At 34.5% G+C, this 18,038-nt stretch overlaps 1 long non-coding RNA gene across 1 annotated transcript in view; it reads right to left on the reverse strand.

Moving 5' to 3' along the window:
• LOC146543704 (uncharacterized) overlaps positions 1-18,038 on the reverse strand; it is a 113,442-nt gene that overhangs the window by 40,748 nt on the left and 54,656 nt on the right. The window contains exons 2-4 of the long non-coding RNA XR_014885147.1: positions 12,803-12,879; positions 11,979-12,095; positions 8,185-8,329 (exon numbers count right to left, since the gene is read on the reverse strand). This is a non-coding gene — a long non-coding RNA (uncharacterized LOC146543704). The remainder of the gene's footprint in view (positions 1-8,184; positions 8,330-11,978; positions 12,096-12,802; positions 12,880-18,038) is intronic.

The following is an 18,038-nucleotide window of genomic DNA, read 5'->3' on the forward strand; positions in this document are numbered from 1 at the left end:
TGTAGCAAGGGTAACAGTGAGGCTACAAGATTTATCACTATTCTAAAACAGCTTTTTTTAAAGAAGAACATACAACAGTGGCTGAAGAATTAATTAGAATGATTGTGCAACTTATTTAATGCTCTTCGAGATATTTAGGAACAAATATTCAGGAAACATTTTCTATTTTTCACAGTTCAGATTTCACAATTGGGCTTAAAGCATGGTCATTAGTGACATATCTTCTTGCTATGATACCATACTGTTCTCAGTTGGGAGTCTGCATTCAACAAACCTATTTGATACACAGCATGAGCAAAATCTCTCAAATGTTTAAGGTCATGTCTATGAGAAATGTTCCCTACTTCATTGACTGGAAGGAGCCAAGCAACAATAGGTACAACTATTGGCCTAAGATCTGAAGTATTCAGCTTTTGGCTTTTGTGAACCAAATACGGTTCTTTCAAGCTTGCCTTGCTTTAGTTTGCATATGGTCTGTATTGTATTGTAGTCACCTTCTAGGTGTATATTAAGTTGGCCACAACTCTTATATTCCAGTATTCTCAGAAATGGAATATGAGACAGGATTCACTGCCTAATGACTTCTAATGCATCTATGCAAAGTACTATTATTCTGTTTACGTGTTCACAGTATTTTAATTCTTTCTCTATTGTAGAGCATTGCTCCACTTCTTACAAATGTACCCATCTGCAGGTTTTATTCAGTTACGCTTGCTTAGAGAACAAAAATGTTAGGAAACTTCTGATCAGCTTTTTAGGTTGGATGTCAGGGGGAAATTCTTTACAGAGAGAGTGGTGAGGTACTGGAACAGGCTGCCCAGAAAGATTGTGGATGCCCCATCCCTAGAGGTGTTCAAGGCCAGATTGGATGGGGCCCTGGGCAGTCTGGTCTAGTATTTTCAGTGGATAATCTCTTTCCCTCTGCCTAGACTTGCATGTCTTTATGTGTGGGAGCATGAATATAAAGATACTAGATTAAATTCACAGTCTTAATATTTTAAAACTAAGATGCTGAAAGTGAGCTGAATTCATATTAGTGAATTAGCACTCAGTGTCTCTGGCCACTGGGTGTCAATATTAACACATATTATATCAAAGAAGATGAATTTAACAGGCAGCAAAAACTAAACCTACTTCTTACTCGTGATGGTGCACACACTGTGCTGGATTTAATGTCTTTGCGAGCAGGTGTATCTGTAGTCCTCACAATGGTAGTTTTACTTTGTAACTGTCTAAGCAAAAATGTAACTATGCTGCTACAGCCTAGAAATAAGTTTGGAAGAAACATACGAATATATTCCTAAATGTTCTTTTTGAACACTGTTGTGACAGCAGTGTTCACTGTTGTCTTTAGATACCAAATATATATTAAATACCTTCACAATAAATTTTAAAATTCTTGAGTACCAACTAATATGGTTTGCTTTTGATCTCCCACAACTTTGGGGAAATACGTGTAACCAACTCCATCCACCCCCACAGTTCATAGACAATTACGTTCATCCCGTTAAGCAATCAGTTGTGATTAAGATAATCTGCTGACACAGCACAAAGTTAGCAACCTGGAACAACTGCGAACTTATGTCTTTCAACTTCCTCCTATTTTTTCTCCTTTTTCTTTATTGCAATATAGTAACTATATTAAAACCCAGGCAGAATCATGCCCACGCAGATTCATGACTACTTACCACATAATTCTATTATTCCTAAAGGGAACTCATAATTTAATTAAGCTGAGAACTCTCTGTTCAACTTGGTAAACAAATAGACACCCCACATGCTAAATACCCATCTGGAGATTTATCAAGAATCAGAATGATTTGCGGAGAACAGATATTTCTGGCTCCCATCAATTACTTTTCCCTTTTCCAACAAGAACTCCACAATAAAAACTTCAGAGAAGATGATCAAAAGCAATGCTGTGTTGCTAGTCTCAAAAATTGAGAGTAATTAAGCATTCTTATCCTCCCTGTCAATATCCAGTTAATACTGGATAATCAGCACTTCAACCTACTGACAGGATCACTGAATGTAAGCCAGCATATGTATTTATAACATTTGAATATATTGAAAATCAGAATTGTGAACCTTGAGGCCTCTGATATATTCACCAAATATTTAAAAGGAAGTTTTAAGCTTCCTTTTAAAGGATCGCAGTGCTGGTGCAATAAGGAATTGATATAGACAGTCAATATATGTCAAGTTTCCATCCACTTTTTCCCAACTTCTCCGGTAACAGCAGAAGTTTTCCACAGTTTATGTTCAAGAGCTGATTTCTACTACTTCCAGTACTTACACTAATTAGTTTTTCAATTTAAGACCAATATAGTAGTTGAGACTGTACATATAAAGAAAGAATCTGAAACAATAAAATATGTAGACCTTCACTGTGTTCTTTTCATCATCAAGTTAACTTACTACAAAGAAAGGTCCTTTGGAAATGTCTTTTTGGCTTCAAAACTAATGCTGTTCAGAATTCTGAGCTGAAGCCTTTGATAAAGTTATTGTTGGAAGTCAGATGCCAACCTATCATTGTTAAGTCAGTGAAGGAGCCTACAGTAAAAAATGGTAGCTGGGATAATTATTTATCATATAAAAATTAATCTCTGTTTATGTCCTCTGAAACTCCTATGATGCTGTTAAAAATTGGGTAGGAATAATTGAGCAACACTAAACCTGCAGTTCAGAGAATGCAACATGCCTGCACTTCAGCCTCACATACATTACAAAATTATACGTAGTAAGTGTAGAATTTTGCTCAAAGCTGCAAATGACATTAGCTATTTGCACAAGTGTCTTTCCTAACAGATACCTTCTGACTCCTATTCTTTTGTATTCCTCAACAAAAGAGAAGTAGGTAGCAGGAAGACAGAGTTTAGATAAAATAAGTTACTACAGGGCATCAGCTATGAATGTTTGGTGCTTGGCTGCAGTATTCTTTATTGTTCAAGTGTGCTTCAAACACCAGGAAATCTCTGTGACTGCTCCATATCTCTCAACATTTCAGATAAAGAGCTCTCTCCTAAAGCAGCTTCAGGCCTGAAACCATTCTGCTCAGCTACAAAGGGCTGGTATTGTCTGTCCTCAATATTCTTTACCATCTTAACAAAAAATAAAAAGAAAAATTTAAAAAGTCTGTGATTGTCAAATGAAAATATGTACTTAGTTTTCCAGTTTTGTTATTCATAATAGTTGGCACTAATTAAGATGTAGATACAGCTGATTTTCTATAGGAATAGAATTTTACCTGGATTCTTCATAACATTTTCTTCTTAACTATCTATAGTTTTAACTTATCTGAGCAAATCTGTGTCAAAAGCACTGGCTCGTTGGTAAGGAGAGATGCAGTTACAACTTTCTCTTCTACAAGCACCTTGGATGGCAGAAAAGAAGGGAGACTCATGACACAAGCAGAATGAAATCTGTTGCACACTCGGAACATTTCTGCCATCTAGAAAACCAGGCTGCAAAACCTTCAGGTGTAACACAGAAAGCATCTGCAGTTCAGTTCACGAGAAACAGTATATGCTGATCTTTTTCCAAAGTTTAAAACGTTTATTAAAATAAGCCTTCTGGGAATACGTACTATGACACACAGCCAAATAATAGACACTCAGATTTTGGTTTTAATACTCAAAATAGCTGTAAAACTATAAATTCAAATCTAAACTAGTGTCAACGGTTTACGGGCTGGTTCGGTCCGGTTCCGTGACTAGAAGGGTGGAGGGATCCACGGATCCGCGCCCCTGGAAAAGGAAAATAGGGGACCCCGAAATAATTGAAAACAGCGGCAACAATCTGAGGTGAAACAAACTAATTTACTAAATATAGTATCAGCAGAATATAAGGAGAGAGAGAAAGAGTGTGTGTCTGGAAGGTGGATCGGCCTCACCACAACGCTGAGATGAGAAGTGCAGTCAAGTTGAGCCGATGAAGAAGCACAGACGGAGAAGCGCAGATGGAGAAGCACAAGCAAAGAAGCGCAGGCAAAGAAGAGAACATCAGGTGACCTTGCCGGGAGTTATATCTCCTCGCTGACCGCAAAGCCCCCTGGGGAAATGTAGTTCTTCTTCTCCTCCGGACAGGCACTCGGAACTTGAGCGTCAGCAGTCAAACCCCCAGTGCATTACATGATGTTATGATGTGGAATACTGATAACCAAAAATCATGAAACCATGACAACTAATTAAAATAGCACTATGAAAAATTATGTATCTCTGTTAGGTTGTATATCTAAACCAATTGGTTATATTTACTTATTCAGTTTAATTAGTGTCTTAAAAGATAAAATAATTCAAAATTTATTAAATTTGAAAAACAACCAAGAAAATATCAAGATACTAATTATCCCAACATGGTCAGTGACCTAACAGTTGTTCAAATGTTGCTAATAAATGTATTCCAATTAAATTAAGGATTTCTCTTTAAACTTCTTTCTTGATCTGATACAAAATAATGTATAGAGCTGCAGAAACCCTTACTAGGTGTTACTAAATGAAAATGTAAAAGGGCAAAGAGCAATGTCCTGGAAGTTACTGCTGTCTTAGGGTTTGCTAGATCTTCAAGTAAATTGCTTATTTTATGGAAAGCAGAGAAATGCCTTGTGCAAATTCCTAGTACCATTCAGGTCTCTTTTGTTTCAGGAACAAAATTATAATTGCCTCATCATGACTCAGTGGAAATTTATTATAACACTGCCTTCAGTCTCTTGAAATAAATCCTTGAGAATCCTTCCAAGGGCAACCTTTCTATAACGCAAAAGTTCATCAGTTTTTTTTTGTTTGTTTGTTTTGTTTTGTTTTTGTTTTTGTTTTTTTTTAACTTCTTTTTATAATCCTGTGGAGCTGGTGTCTAAAAGATTATGCAAGATCTTGAATACATAGAATTAAGCTGTTAATCCACATAAGATATATATGCAGATGCTTAACACATTCAGAGTTTCCTGAATTAGATTGGTAAAAATACTAAGAACTCAGTGAATTCATTGTTCTATACTTTTCTATAAACCATCTGGTTTCCAGAATGGAGGAGCCACTGTCAATGGAGATATTTTATATCCTGTACAAAGCATTAAATCATAGTTGTGAGTAGTGTAGCATGAGAAGTAACTGGATAGCCTTGCTGGCTGTTGGCAGTCACAGGTATCTCCCTGCACAGTCAGAATGTCTATATACCTCAGTAGGAACTCTTGCCAAAAAGACCACAGGTCTGAACTTGCTAAGAAGGCACAGTCACTGTAAATTTAAGTGGACTGATCTCAGAAGATGATGAAGGATTTTAAAGGCTACAGTTTGCTGCTTTGTACCTATTTCATGATGTGCAGTTCAGGCAGTTTATCCAAGGATCTATACTAAAGACAAGAGGTAGTACAATCTGACACACTGCTCATATTATGGAATCCAAGGATGATTCAGCTCATCTAACTGCATTTTGGCAGCAGATAAGTCTGGGCTCCAGTCAGCAGAGTTTAGAAGGTTAGTCATCATCACCCTAAAATAACGAGGTACATCTAAGTTAGCTTGTTAATTGTCTTGACTCCTCTGCGTGGATCAATTCACTTTTATTGATGCTTACTGGAACCTAAGTAGACATGCTGATTAGATATAAAGTTCTACATTTAGGCATCAAAATTAATGAAAGGTGAATCTCTCTGAGATAAAAGTGAGCTGAATATTATCCCAGATATCCAAAACCAGTATTTATATTATATTCCTAGCAATGCTGCTTTGGGATTAGGATCCTGTGGATCCTAATCACAATTTCCCACATGCAAAATATGGCACACAGTGGTGTCACTGAGGAAATCTTTAGTAAGGAAGTATACTGTAAACATCTCTGTGAAATTCATCATCCATCCACTGTGCTATGTCCATCTACTGTGGTACGAAGCTGCTCTTACCACACACTTTACTTCCTTCCACCCTGAAGAAGTTTACACAGTAAGAACAGAACAGTTACATTTCACTTCTGTCCCATTTCCTACACATTAACTCACATCTAAGGAGTTGCATGCATGCACTGAATGGGTGACTACCTTGTTAAATGAATCCAGGCAAATCAGTTTATAGGTCTTTCCCAGAAGCCAGTACTTCTACACTACGCAGAACTATGATTTAATGCTTTGTACAGGGTATAAAACAATGGGTCCTCTTCTGATACAATGCTTTGAGTACTATAATAGTGTATTAGTTTGCTCCTCTCTCATCAAGAAAATGTACCTTGTCAAAGATTTTCTGTTAAATCTCAGTTATTTTGCTGCATTAATAAAGTGACTGATAAAACAATTTCATTTGGCCTTTCACTGCAAATCACACTTTTCTTCTGGATTAACCATTCTTTTCTTGATTATGCTTTCCCTAATCCAAATCCTTCAAAAATACTGAAACACAAGAGGGAGATTATTGTAATCTATCATAAAGCCCAATGCTACTTTATTTTGTACTATAAAAGGAGAAAATCCTTTTTATAAAATTGGCTTTCTTCATAAGCAAAGGGACTACTTTAGAACATAACAGCTAAAATATTAAATTTCACAGATTCAAAGCAGCATGATCCTACTTTAACAGGAATCAATCTTGGAGTTCTCTTTTAACTTATTTTTTGCCAAATAAGAATACTAGTTTAATAATTGTTCTACAGGTTCACAGTAAGGTCTAACTTTCTTTTCAGTGCATTACATTATTTTTCCTTTAGACACGTAGTGAGGGATAGACAAGGCCTGAATCTATTTTGGTCCAGCAATTTCCCTGGATCTTTGACCAAACATCCTACTTCATATTACTTTAAAAGAGATTTTACTCTTTAGAAATTGAGGCTACAATTCCAAAGACAGAAAACTTAAAATATGTTCCTACAATCACTGTTTTGTCACAAACATGAGTAGAGAGTTCTGCACCCACTATGAACTCTAATGGAGTTGAGATGAAATTTTGAAGTAAAAAAATTATTGATGATCAGGTTGCATCACTGTCATTATACATAGGTCTCACCAAAAGTAATGTCTCCTATTTAGTTCCTAAACAAAAGGAGTTTCAAAAAGAAATCAGAATAGCCCAAACTAGTACTGCAGAAACTGAATACAGAGGTCACTCCTTCTATTTATTTCCATTGAAAGTACAACAAAGAGCACAAGAACACTACTGGATAGAGCAAATCCATAGCTACGTTGTTTTTCAACATAGTCACCACCATTAACCAATTTACATGGATGAGCATTTTGTGGTGTGACAACTATGCACAGCCATCTGGAACATGGCTTGTCTTTCCTGTCACTGTTGTCACTGCTGAAACACACCACCCACTGCTGACATTCACTCCCTGGTCTCCATAAAAGTTCAGCAAGTATTGATGACTATTAATGACTGCCATTTTTTCCTCATGGAGGAATTCAGTTACACACCTTTGCTTCCTATGCACTTCCATTTGTCAGACTGCCCCTATGCTGCTGTCTGTCACGTGGCAACAAAAACCATAATGGAATACCGGTGGAAAGGTTCAACCCTAACTGCCTTACCACAAACACACATCTGTGATGCCATGGGCCAACACAATAAAATAGGAATCATTAATCATATTAATTATTAGACCAAAGTTACCACCCACTCAGCTTTAATAACAGTAAAGCTATTTAAAATTAGTTTCTGTAATGTAGTTGTATAGCATTAAGAGAAAAGAACAGTTCAGATACCTGTCTGCCTTGCTGTCTTTCCCATACAATTAAAACAGCCAGTGAATATTCCTATACAATTTGAACTCTGATTTCCAAATTCCTGTCAAGCCTCTTCCCTTTGCGCTGTCCATTCAAAACCAAGCTCTCACAGGCTAATACAAATACATGCATACAACTGTGATTCGTGAAGCAAAGAGAATAATTCATGTGATATGAGGAGGTATACACAATGACAATGGGAGTAAGATAAGCGATTTATCAAAACAGAAATGCTTTCGTCCTAATGACTATTGCACAGCCGTTTAGATAAGAAAGAATGCAAACAGATGCATATCAGGGAGCAAAGCTAATTTGGCACAATGGTGCACATGATAAACACATGGTCTTTTCTATCTTTTTTCTCAAATCATTAACTTCTATAATAGGCTTCTTTTTAAAATACTTTTACTACCAAAGAATGCTAACAAACAAATCCCAATTCATCACCATTGTACTTGTAGGACATTTGTACTCACCACTTATCTTCCATGTAGTAACTCTTCTTTGTTTGGATGTCATAGTGATTGACTGATTCCTCCCCAAAACAAACTTCCAGTTGTTTTCTCCAGTTTCATTCTCTTCTTTCTCCAGAGTCTGGTTTGGTTTTCAGAAGTATCATTTCTAATGTGCAGATGAATCACAGACAAAAGAGTATTTAACGTTAAGTGCAACAGTAGTTCTTGTTGACAGCGACCCAAGCAGACTGGCTGGAATAGAAAGATCATTTTATGGACCAGTTTCTCACAGTCTCCTTCCATCTGTTCACATACATGGAGAAAAGCTGTGATACAAAAAAATGCACTGTTTCTATTCATGTTCTATTCCATCTCTCAAGTCGCGTTTTATCTATACAACATCTGAAATATCAAGTTCCAACACTACTATGGGCATATAAAATTATATGCACAGTTCATCTGCTTGAGCCATTGCCCACATAAATTCTTGCGCCACTTCCTGCAACATCTGTTCTTTAAGTCCATCTATCACATTGATAGACTATTCTGGAAGCTGTACCTGATGAACATGTAAACAGCAGAAAGTGAGTTCTATCTGGAATAAACAATTTAGCTTAAGTATCATATTCAGTATTTTCCATATATTTCAAATAATTGTAATGAGCATTTAAAAAAAACAGTGTCATAAGCTTGCATTATTATTATTAACAGTGTCAAATGCATGCATTCTCTCAGTGTAAAATCTAAAGCACAAGGATAATATAGCTTTAACTGACTGCTCTGCATTTTAATATTTCTTTGCATCATAAGGTTTATTAGGATTTCAGCAGCATCTTACAGAATATAAAATTATACTACTAACATATTTATTTCACAAAATATTTATAATGCACCATTTGGCTTGTGGTTCATTTTCAGTAAAATTCTTTTAAAATCAAATACTTCTCTTTTTTTATGGATCTGACTTCTGTAGCTCCCATCTCAGGTCTGCAGGTCAACAAGTGTCTGGTGCCAGCTGGCTTTGCATAGCTTGACAATTGCATTTGTATAAAGAAATGTATAAAAATAAAGGGCAGTGTTCTAACCTTCTGATTCAGACTATGAGTAAGAACTGCTTTTTCCTCTCTATGTGAGAATTTCAAGGCATACAACCATTTGAAAAAAAAAGAAAAAAAAAAAGCACAACAACAGCAAAAAACAGTTGATAACTTGGATTTTTTCCTATGATGATGTCAGCACAAAGTTTATTTTGGTGTGATTGAATGATATGATTGGATGTCAAGCCATGTTGCCCATTCAGTTTGTTAAAAGTTTGTTGAAAGCTAAAATAAAAATTCCGAAAATAAGGTCTTTTGCCAAATAAACTTCAACAAGAAGGCAGTGCTACTGCTCCCATCAAAAGACAAAAAGTCAACAACCCAGGAAACACCAACCAACCTTTTAAGTATTTTTCCAGTGAAGTTCAATGATATCCTTCTGCTGTAAATCCCTATCACGCATTATCACGTTTACTCATTTGTAGGCTGAATTTCCTCATGGTCAGGTAATAACAACTTGTTCCCTTGCCTTTGTTATCCTCAAGCTCCTTCTTATGCAATGTTCAACTTCAATAAAAGCACCCACATTCCTGGAAATGTCTTAACTCTACTCATTTTGATATCATGCTTGCCTTAATCACATCTATCTTTGTGACCAATTATTTCCCTAATACATATTATTTTACATCTGCCTCATCTTCTATTTTTATAGTATTCTGAAATTAATCTCTGTCGATTCACAGTTGCATGGATAAGCATATGAAAACTGACATTTTATTTTGATAATATTAATTAGAATATTTCTGCTCAAAAGTAATTTGCCCATTTGTACAGCAAAGAACAAACTTCAAACTTTCTTTCATTTTCACTGAATAGTTTAAAGAAGAACTGTCATACAATGCATTTAAGCAGAATCTACAGGAGAGTCAACTTACTACCATATTTTCTCTGCAGTATTAAAAATGTCACTTGTTTATGTATATGGTTTTACTGATAATAACTGGGCTAAATCAAGCAATAGTAAGGATTCCCCCACATTAGCTGAATATGAAACAACAGACTAAGGATACAGCAGCAAAATTTTTTACAGCTTCAGTATGGATGGGATTTCACTGACTAGGATGGTATGCTATCATGCACAGATACATACAAAATGGACAATATTTTTGCCTTAGCGAGTCTTAAACCATGAATTTAAATACCTCTCTTCAAATAAAGGAAAGAAACATAGCTATTACTGCAGCATAGCTAATTGTAAAAAGCGAGTGCTCGCACTGTGAAATAAATACCTGCTAACAGATACATTTCATATAAAAAGAAAAAGAAATCATTTATCAGTAGATTCCGGGGTTTAAGGAAGTTTTATGAGGGAACATCCTTTATAATGTGCTGCACCATTTTGACAAAAGAAAGGTTGGTAAGATATAGTAATTTCTGGGGAAAAAAAAAAAGAACTTTGAAAAAAGTAATTCTGAAGAAACATGGCATCACAAAAGCCCTGTGATATAGTTCTAAGCCTTCTAACTTTTTCAACATGGAAAAAGAAATTTCCAGTATAAATATATCAAACCTAAAATAATATCACATTAAACTCATTTGTGTTTATTAATTGTGTTATTAATATATTTATATTGTTGAATAGCTGTTTTTGTATACTGAGATGAAAAAATGTGTGATTTTGATTTTTATTTCCTTTTTAAGTTGTGGTGTTGTTTTCTTTTTCCATTTTTGAAAATCTTTAGAAAATACAGATATTCTTTCAAATAGAATTTCATTGTTGACCAATTCTAGTAATTGTCAATAATTATCTCTATATCAATTTTGGCAAATTGTCTTTAAAATGTGCTACCCAAATGTTTGGGGTTTTTTTGAGTTATATCTGATCAGCTTAAACGTCCGTATGGTTTGCTTTGGATAGATCACTGAAACCAATTTCTGAAACATTATGGGACAATTTTTTAGAAAGTTTTATGAAATAGAAACACTGGCATTTCTTAAATTATTGTGTGCCTGAATTAGCACAATCTGCCATTCATTGACAAACAGAAAAGTGCTGAAATCCCCTTGGTGTTCTTTGTAACAGGGGCAGATGGCTCCCATCTCCCTAAAGTTTTATTTTGTTTTACTCTTCTCCCTAAAGACAAACTTGGTAAAACTGTGACAAGAAAAAAACAAAACAAAACAAAACAAAACCAACACATACTCTGCAGAATAACAAGTTCAGATACTTCATGAGAAACTGACATATTGTTTTAAAGAAGAATAGTACTTTCTTGGGAGCTGAGGTGTTTGTAGGACTATAAAATGCCTGGGATGACTCCAAGATATATTATACCCAAAATATTTACAAGCAAAAATTGCTTTCAAACTTTCAGGAAAGAAAAATGAAAAAAAAATCCATTATGTGGCCTGATCAAAGTCACTGATATAAATAATAAGCAGAGATTAAATCTGCAAAATAGTTACCCACGGCAGTTTTCTGTGACTATGGATAGATAATTCATTCTCAATCAACATAGATGAAAACTAAAATTACAAAGAATATTCACTGGACTTCCCAGCAATTTGCTAACAAGCATAGGCATGCAGATTTCTAAGAATTTTTTGGTTCAGTTCCAGGCTCAGGAAAATCAAGTTTTATGATAATCATAGGTCTAGTTCTAGTTCCTTATGAAAACTACTTTGTATTGTTAATTTTCTGTACATGTTTTTTCTCTTTCTGCATGGTTTCAAACTTCTTTAGCAACTCAGTTCATCGCCTTCTCATCTATTACTTACACCCAAGCTCTTCCTTCTACTGACACTTAGCATCTTTTGTCTTCAGACTTCTCCATCAGCGTATTCGTCTCATCTTCCTTCTGTACAAAAACCAGGAAGATCATCTGCATGAAATAACTGAAAGTAGAAGAAAAGCAGTTTCAGTATCAATTGCACTCTTCAGTTACTGCAAATAGGTAAACAAAAATTAAAAAAATAAAAAAAAAGACTTAGGTTGGACAGGAGAGCATTCAGTGCAGATGGGTAGATTGCAAAAAAAAAAAGACATCTGTCTTGAGAATGCATAAGCTGCATATTTTACATATACCATATGCATATGTTGATTTCCTTGGACTCAAAAGGAAACTCAAACTTACTGGGCATGCTTCTTGCCGTATTTCCAACCCTTTTTCCAAACAGAGGTGCCAAGGTTTCTCCAGGGAGACGCAGTAGAAATATTGACCTTGCTGAAAAACGTTTTCCTTAATTTCCTTAACTGGTAACTAACTAATACATTTTCATAAATCTAAGCAATAAAATCAAAATTCAAACAAGTTCAAGAAATCCCTCTCTTATAAAAACAGAAAAAATGACCAAGTGTGCCAAATCAGGAGCAAGCTAAAATAAGGTTTCCTAGTGAGAAATACTGGTACAGAATTACCAGCTCCATGAGTTAAATATAAGCTTAACTCTGCTGTGGAAGGTGGAAACAATCGAGTCAGCATAGTTCTTTCGATCAACTATGACTTATTTGTAGAGATTTCTATTTAAATTGAAAAGAAGTTAACATCTATTATTTCTTCTTCGTTAGAAATGGTGGAATGGTGAAATGAGGGACCTCATACCTGAATTTAGAACTTGTGTGAACTTCTTTCATTCTGCTGCTTGTGAAGGAGGGGAGTTTCTATGCTTACACACCTGGCTGTGGGGATAAGGAAACCAAATGAGCAAGTGGGAAAGGACTAGACGTTATCCTACAGACAGGAACTCAGCACTAGAGAACACACTGAGAAGGGGACAGGACATTCCTAAGAGATCACTAACGCTGAGAAAACAAGAAAGTTATTATAGTGCTTGTGAAAAAAACATCAGTGTCTTTAGATTCCTCATCACACAGGTTGTTTAGCAAAAACTTAGGTTCACTTAGGTTCAGATTACTCTGCCTTGATAGCTACAGGTACATCCCAAAATTTGGTAGGGCATTTGTAAAACATTATGGAGGAAACATGACTTAATCCACAGCACAGGGGGAAAATACGGCAACAAATTATCAAGTGTGGGAAGGAAAAACATGAATTACCACCTCTACCCAGAATAATCAAAATTTTTTCAGAAAGATGTATTCAAATGAAGCAAATGATTCCAGAATCAATCTCTGTAAATTTTCAATGACCTCCGAAATATGGTGACTATAAAAAGGAGTAAGTAGCAATCTGCATAATCTCAGAAATGCAGCTATTTTAATAACAGCTAAACTATTATCACATTTCAAATCAGGTTTAAGTATTTTCACCTTGAGTTCTGGTTTATTTTAGTTTGGCATGCATTTAACTGACACTAAAGGTACTAGGCAGAACTAAGGGCCCATTGTGAATAAGGACACTAGAATTTTATAATCTAAAGCAACAGAAATACATCTGTTTTGCTGGTAATAATTTTCCTCAAGCATAGCTATTTGTACTGTGATTGATAATCTTGGTCCTATGGATAATTTGAATCACTGTTGTACAATTAAGCCTCTCACAGAATGTAAATTATCTCATACAGGATATAACTGTATGGTTCATGAACAGGTCAGACAGGAGAGAGCACAGTAGAAAATTTGGAAGACATTTCCAAACAAAAGTTGTGAACGTTTACATAACTTTGATGAGTTTGCAGTTAGATCGCAACATATGATAATTTTAAATAGATTCTACAAATATATGTATAATGTAAAATCAAAGCTAATCATGTTGGCATTTTCAGCAAACATTTCCAAAGGACTTAAAATTCCTTAAAGGATGATCATTGGACTACTCTTTCTGCATGAAAGACTTCCGCTTAAAACAACTGAGGAGATGCCATTTGTAACAGAGCGATCACTAATCTTTACAAATGTTTTTCAAAAACTCTTGCTTTTCCTGTTTTTTTCTTTCTAAATTTCTCAACAGAAAGTGAAACTGAAGCTGTGCACTAACCTCAGCACTGACAGTAGTGTCTCGGAATAGTCATGCGATTAACAGTGTAAAATCTTACCATACAGAATTTTTCAATGAAACTCCATATTATTTTTTCAGTGTAAACTTGATCAATTGTAGCTATTTCCCCTTTTGTTCTCCAGATGGGTTACTAGTTCTTAGGGGTTTCATTCACTCTTTGTTTCTTTTTTTTTCAGTTGTTTGCTTTAACTCTGTCTTCCACAGAAGCTTCCAGAACTGTTTACCTTTCAATTATAACTCATCTTCAAGGAAAACTTTAAAAACCTGATCATAGTGGCAGCTGAAGGGATAAAGAAATCCCCTCGAGCTATCTGCAGGGTTCTTCTGTCAGCAACCTGAATGCCAGTATTCCAGAGAGACTTGGAACAAAGCTTCAGTCAATTTACACAAGTTCAAAAGGGAAAGCTCTCTGCAGGGGGTGAGGCTTGTATTAGGGAATAAGCACTCTTTGTCACAGTGAAACTCAAAATTTCTGAAGTAAACATATTCCAGTAGGAGATTTTTGTTCTGCATTAATTTTTGTGATTTATACATTACAACTATAGCTCTTCATTTCCAAGTAAATGAATTATACAGGGGACACTGAAGAAAACTGTATATGAAATAGAAGTGCATGCTGTTGAATTATTTTACAATATAATCTATTTATTTAACTACAATTGACTGAGATGACTTAGGGATAAGGTATTTGCAAACTAGTTAGAACAAGCTCAATATCCTAATATAGACTAAGAACAGGCATAAAGCCCTACAGAATGTTACAGGTCGCAGTATCAATAACTGGATCTAAAGCTACCTTAATTTCAGCTTACAGAGAACAGAAGCCAAGAAGGCAAGAAAAAGAATGGATTCCTCCTGGACAGGAGAACATAGGAGAAAAAAAAAAAAAAAAAAAAAAAAAAAAAGAGAGAGAGATATAAAATGGAAGAAAGCTAAAATTAAATATTAAATAACACTAAAGTAAAAAGATCTTTAGGAATAGAAATATCTTAAAAAAAAAAAGATGATAGAAATTAGAAATTTATTTTAGAATATGTACTGTATAACATTACTTGCCAAGATCATCAATAAATTCATCCATCTACAATGAACAGGTAAGAAGCATCAAAAACATCTTCAATATTTTCTAGGAAAATAAAATAATTGTACTTCATTAGTTTAATATTATGAATACAGTAGCTTAAAGATGTATAAAATTCTATTGAATTGTAGAATTCTATTAAATTGGATAAAGAATGTGAATAATGCCAACAACACTCCAGCTCAAACAGAACAGCTTGGACTTGCTGTCAAAGGCAGTGATTGGCTTAAAAATTCACTAAACTAAAGAAAAAGATCTGTACTGGCTAACTGTGGAAAAGCTGTGGCCAAGTTTCTCAACAGATGACCAGGGGCTGCAGAGAATCTGACTTTATAAAATGCTGTGAACAGCTAAGATTTCTGGAAAAGATTTGGAAGATAATTTCAAAGTAATTACATGGAAACAGATCAAGAATTGATGTGGATTGTTACAAGCAAAATGGTTAATATGAGCAGGTGTGTTGCCATTTATGCAAAAATCATTAACCATTTATGCACACTCATTAATTATGTATCATGTGTAAACTGCATGCACTAATCTTCTATAAAAACTGATTTTATCTGTGTGAAATATAATCAAAATAATGTCTTAAGACCTACTTGAATGTATATGACCTCAAGCTAGGGAGGGAGAGCTGAGTGATTCAGGACTCCCAGTTTTTTGAAAATTAATGTGGTAAAAAAAAAAAAAAAAAAAAAAAAAGCCCATTTAAAACACATTAAGTATTTGGAGAGGGGTCTGTTATGTGCTAAACACCATAGCCACATCTGTAATCAGTTAAGATAGACACTTCAAGAAAGTGATTCACAAATCAGATTTGTCCATGAACTTCTTTCCCAGGAATACTGTGCTAGCTAATGGCTTAGAGCAGCAAATATAGGTAAGGGAGATGAAATCCATGTTCTGTTTATATTTGTAGATTACTTTCCTCATTGAGAAGGTTACCTAAGAAAGCATAGATTTACCTACTGGAAATATAGTCTGAGTCTAATGTTATAATATTATTTCAGTCCTGTAGCCATAGCTTAGCTTGAAGGAGTACATGAGTCTATTGTATGAGGAACATGTTTACCTGGTGCTATTTTGTATTCTGAAATGACCACTGCCACTTGTTTATATGGGACACCAATTTTCAGTGATGTCCTTAGCAGCTCTGAATTGCTTTTGGACATAAGCTGAAATAGAATGAATTTATTTTAAAACTTAATTTTCCTTCATATTTAAGATATTTAGTTCTATTCACAAAATTGCTATGCATTTTCCCAACTTACAATCTTTTTCATTAGGCAAAAATTAGAACATTAGAACAGAAATTTGAGCCTATTATAGCAATTTGTAACAGTGCTTTTATAGCTTCTGTAGCAGTTCTGGAATTAATGCTTCACTCAAGGCTAGAGAACACTCATTTTTCAGCTGGATTGACTTGGATGAAGCAAAATCTCCCTTACAATTTGGTTAGCAACACAATTTTGAAAGAGGGGATATCAGAAAGGAGAAAGTAGCCTTAAAAAGAAAAGTGCATTAAAAATTGCATTATAGAGGAACTGGCTGACAAGTGACTTGACCAGTATGTGCAAATGTCTTCATGAAAATGTTATGCATGATATTTAAGGAAAAAGAGAAAAGCTACACATAAGTCAGTGACTGGATGTTTTAAACAAGTTTAAGTCAGAAGTCAGTAGTGGGATCAATAAAGTCCTATAAAGATAAATGATCTTAGGATTTTTTTTTAAATGTATCTTTTTATTTATTCTCTAAAGCACTGTAAAAATCACAGCAATCAGTAAATACAGTGGAAAAAGCCTCAGTGTGATACAGCATGCATACATATACACAGAGTTACTAAGTTCACTTACTGCACTAGAAATCAGTGGCAATTAATACACACTTCTTTGTATTTTTTTTTTTATTGTTTCCGGATAAATTTATTTGTTTGGTCTTGGTAAAAATCAGTGTAAAGTATAAATGCTGTTTCATTTATACTTATCATTAACACTTCTTTTTTCTCTGTATTGACTAACTGTTCTAAAAGCAAGTGAATATGTAACGTGTTCAGAAGAAAAAAGTGTCTTAAAACTGATTTTCTTCACTTGGTAAAGAAAAAGCTATGAAGTGAAATAATTCTAATTTGGAAATTCATCTTATGTAAATGCTAATTAGTATTTGATTATGTTGATGTGAGGAATTTCGTAATGAAAGCAGTTCATGCCTTGCTTTAAATGTCACACTTCCCAACCATTTCAGCAAGACAATGTTATCAAAACTGCAGATTTAGTTTACTGAGTAAGTAGATAATAGCAAAATTGTTTCTGATCTCAAAACTTTCCAAAGTAAGAGAATACCAATAATTATGCAATTATTTCAGATCACTAAAATTTATAGAGCATCTGAGAGTCTTGTAGAAAAAAACCAGTAATGTGGTTTTTAAAAACCAAACACTTATTTCATCATGACACAGATTTTCTTAAGTACTTATATTCCTTAGAAACATGTATCTCATGATTACAAGTGGTGCTTTTGTTTCTGAATCACTTAGATGCTCCTAAAAATCTTGTTTTCTCACATCAGTTTCATAAATATGCTTACCATTTCCATAACTTTTCTACCTGAAGATACATAAAATACTTTTACTTTCACTTCCATAACAACTGCCAGTACAATTTTTGATGGTGCAAAACATGATTTATATTTCTTATTTCTCTAAAATCTAAATGCAAGTCTTAAGAGTGAAAAAAAATAGGCCCTCATTTCAAAGGTTCTATTTAATTAAAAAAAAAAAAAATTGGAATAAACTATTAC

The sequence above is a fragment of the Meleagris gallopavo genome, chromosome 10, assembly GCF_905368555.1.
Source record: "Meleagris gallopavo chromosome 10, MGAL_WU_HG_1.1, whole genome shotgun sequence".
Lineage (NCBI taxonomy): Eukaryota > Metazoa > Chordata > Aves > Galliformes > Phasianidae > Meleagris > Meleagris gallopavo.